Source organism: Prionailurus viverrinus, chromosome D1 (assembly GCF_022837055.1).
Source record: "Prionailurus viverrinus isolate Anna chromosome D1, UM_Priviv_1.0, whole genome shotgun sequence".
In the NCBI taxonomy this organism is placed as follows: Eukaryota; Metazoa; Chordata; class Mammalia; order Carnivora; family Felidae; genus Prionailurus; species Prionailurus viverrinus.
In genome coordinates, this window is record NC_062570.1 from 91991306 (window position 1) to 91995556 (window position 4251).

The 4251-nt window shown below is 37.2% G+C and overlaps 1 pseudogene; it reads left to right on the plus strand.

Annotated features, from left to right (window-relative positions):
- The first annotated feature begins 3222 nt into the window (after nucleotides 1-3222).
- LOC125147253 (uncharacterized) lies at nucleotides 3223-3321 on the plus strand (annotated as a pseudogene).
- Nucleotides 3322-4251: the final 930 nt, after the last annotated feature.

Sequence of the window (4251 nt, forward strand, 5' to 3'; positions counted from 1 at the left end):
CATCAGTTGTAAAGCCAACAGGAGTTGGAATCTAACGCAACAAAGCCAATTGGATTCCATTCTTGCTCCTGGGTTCCCAGTTTTTGTAGATATTATGATTATTATAATACTGTTATATTATTTTGTAGATATTGATTGCAGGAACTAATGGCATTTGTTATAATGCCTTCAACATTGCCAACCCCTGTTTTCTATCCCAAAGGCGCCCAAGAACCAAGACTAATTTGCATTCATGTCGCAAAGCCTCTAATATACATTTACATTACTCTGCAGGGTTATCTAAACTTCTGTCATTCCCCACCTGTGGTCAAGATTTGGCATGAATGTCTCTACATTCTGATGTGCAAAGCTTTCACTATAAGGGTGATTCCCTGTTCATTGGCAAGCTAGAACTGTCACGCCCAAAGGTCCTGACTGCAGTGCTTTCACACCTCCATCAGCAGGAGTGAGTGATAAACTAACAAAAATTCAGGGGCCCACTTACCAAGTGAAGTCTCTTGGCTCTATGTGGGTAGGGTCACAATCTCAGTTTCTCTGGCATTCAGGGAAAATTGCTTCTCTGTATTCAACAATATTACCGAAAAGGCGACCCAAGACCTTATTGACTTTTAGGTTTTGGAGACAGTATGCCTCACGTGGGCATTCTACTTGGTCTCTTATATTGGCTAACCTCAAATCAGCATCCTTCGAGTGGGGACCAAACCAAAGGCTTCATTGGAAACTGTTTAACAAGCTGTTTACATGCTGTTTACATTTGGAGCCCCACAACCCAAATGATCACTTTGAGCAACATGTTTCCATGGCATATGATTTTGCCAATGGGAACCTTTGGCAAAGGGTGTCATCCTTTATCCTGAGATCTTCTTTGTGTTTTTGACTCATCACTTCCCTGACTCTGCTATAGGGTGCATCCCTTTTGGAAACTAGTTATTAGATGGCTACTGTGCTTTTGTTGACATGAATGTTTGATGCAAGAGGCCTCATGACTCTTTAGCCTGATAATCCCCTTTTGGCATGTCCCCTTTTGGAAGAGTCCACTAAAACTCACTTGGAAAGTGGAAATGGCATATTCATGAGTACAGTTGTGTTTTGGCCCCTTCAGCATCTTGGCTTTTTACATGAAGAAGTTGCAGCTATCCCTTTTGGGGGAGCTTTGTCCTCCTTTCTACTGCCTAAAGCAAATCTGCTGGCTCAGTGGGGCCCTGGGTTCACAGAGGCTCTACTAAATGCCTGAGCCTGTTTTCATGGATGGTTCATCTAAACTGGAATGCAGTGGCATCCACTGGGATATTGCACCTGTTCAAACTCAGCACCAGCTATGCAGAACTGAAAGTGGACATATGGTCGCTCTGCTCAGTAGACAGAACTCAAGGTCATATATCTGACCAGTACTCCCCTTGATGAACCTTGTTATGTTTTTACCTACTCTTGGACTGTTGCTAATTGCTTAGCTGTTTTGTTTGCCACTTGAAAATCTTCAGACTAGCAAATTAGAAACACTACGCTTTACATGCCTTTATTATTTTCTTATCATTATTACTTTAACATTAATTTTCTTCTGTAGTTAGTACTTTATGAGTTCTAAGAAATTTTTGCTTACTCCCAAATTGTGAAGATATTATCTTATTTTCTTCTAGAAACCATATAGCTTTAGCTTTTATGTTTACCTCTATGACACATCTCAAAATAATTGTCTTACAATGTAAGACATTACATAGGGGCCAAAATTTCTGTTTTTATTTATTTTTTTTAATATGATGTCATCTCAACACTATTGGTTGAAGAGACTTCCTTTGTCTATTTAATTGCTGTTATGACCTTGACAAAGGCCAAATAACAGTTGAGTTTTTAAAAAATGTGTTATTAGATTTTTGTAAGTAGGATTTCTTCATCAAGATACAGAAGAATTAAGCACAAAAGAAAATGCTCTTAAAAAGTAAACTTAAAACTTTCATTTGTCAAAAGGGCATTAAAGAAAATATAAAGATAAACCATTAATTAGGGAAAACAGTTTTGTGGCACATAGAACTGATATAGCTAAAGATAGAGATAAATATCTGTATCCTCAATATCCTCAATAATAAGAATGATATAAAAACTCAATAAAAATGTACTCAGATATTAGCAAGCCATTTATACTTGAAACAATATTAATGGCCAATGAATATATGGGATGTTTATATTAATTACCATTTTATATCCATTCAATTGGAAAACTTAATGAAAAATATTAGGAAGCATATGGATTTCTTAAAAACTGATGGTTGATTCAAGCAATTTAGAAAACAGTGTGGCATTCTTTTAAATTTAAATATCCGGGGCGCCTGGGTGGCTCAGTCGGTTAAGCCTCCGACTCCGACTTCAGCCAGGTCACGATCTCGCGGTCCGTGAGTTTGAGCCCCGCGTCAGGCTCTGGGCTGATGGCTCAGAGCCTGGAGCCTGTTTCCAATTCTGTGTCTCCCTCTCTCTCTGCCCCTCCCCCATTCACGCTCTGTCTCTCTCTGTCCCAAAAATAAATAAACGTTCAAAAAAAGAAAATTAAAAAAAATAAATTTAAATATTCAAATATCCTCTGACCTTGTTTTGCTTCCAAGTATATATACAAAGACATTTTGGTATTTATGTCCTGTGAGATATATATAAAAATATGCATAGCATCATAATTCATAATAGCAATAAATATGGAAATGGCAGAAATGTCTTTTGACAGGAGAAATAATAAATTGTGATACATTCTCAATAGAATATTATACAGCAGTGAATATTATTGAATTAATGTTCCATGTAAAATATGAATTTTAATGTCATAATGCAATATAAAAAAAAAAAACAAGCAGGTTTATAGGAGCGCCTGGGTGGCTCAGTAGGTTAAGTGTCAGATGTCAGGTCAGGTCATGATCTCATGGTTCGTGAATTCAAGCCCCGCATCGGACTCTGTGCTGAAGCTCAGAGCCGGGATCCTACTTCAGATTCTGTCTCTCTGGCCCTCCCCAGCTCATGCTTTGTCTGTCTCTCTCTTTCAGAAATAAACATTTGAAAAAATTTTTAAAAAGCAGTTTACATAAGAGTACATATTCTTTAAAAAGCAAGACCAAGAAATATATGTGTATATATATACCTTACCACTTGGTGGTGACAAGTGGATAAGAAAAAGGCATAAATATCTAGATTCAAGTTGTTGGTAATGTTTTAACTTGACACACAGTAATTTCACCAAAATCAGTGCTCGCTTCGGCAGCACATATAGTAAAATTGGAACAATACAGAGAAAATTAACATGGCCTCTGTGAACCAATATCCATTATATTATTAAAAATAATTATATAAGGGCGCCTGGGTGGCTCAGTCAGTTGAGTGTCCGACTTTGGCTCAGGTCATAATCCCACAGTTTGTGGGTTCAAGACCCACATTGGGCTCTGTGCTGACAGCTCAGAGCCTGGAGCCTGCTTCGGATTCTGTGTCTCCCTTTCTCTCTGCCCTCTGCCTTGCACTTAGTCTGTGTCTCTGTCTCTCAAAAATAAACACTAAAAAAATAAATAATAATTAGATAAATATATATTTAACATCATAGTGTATATATTCAAGTTAACATTTGAATAAATATACATATAAATTAAAAATTGAAAAGGTATGCATGTGATTTAATTATAACAATGTTTTATGGTCTGAAGGTAATAATTAATTGAAATCTGTGTACATGCTCCCTCTATGAAAACATAAAAAAGTAAAAACCAAAACAAGCATGTTGTGAATACAAAGGTTGAAGCCACTGTGAAAGGCAGTCAAATTCTAATCCTTCTATCATATGCATTCTGTGTTCTTCGTTACTGAAACGTTTTGAGTGACCTGTAAATGACCTGCATGTTGAACATCAATGGGAGTATGGTTACTAAGTTTCTGCAACTAATCTTTAAAACAGCATGTATGCTACAAGGCTTTGCAATTGTACTTCCATGTAGGTCATCCCTTTTATGAAACACTCTACCACAGCATGGCCAAGACTTCCATGGGAGTAAAGAATATTTTTATTTTATCGGTCAGAGTATACTCTTCTTAATCCTGACTGTTTGAACACCATGAATCTCCCCATGCTCGACACACATGATTTTAGACATTAGTACCTCATAATTATGCTTTTAGATCTCAAACTTGTCAATGATGCTGTTGCTTTTGACCTGTGAGAGAAGCAAGGGCGCCAGAGAGGATAATAGCAACATAGAAGTAGGTGCCTTGTGTTGTTTCTATTTGTAG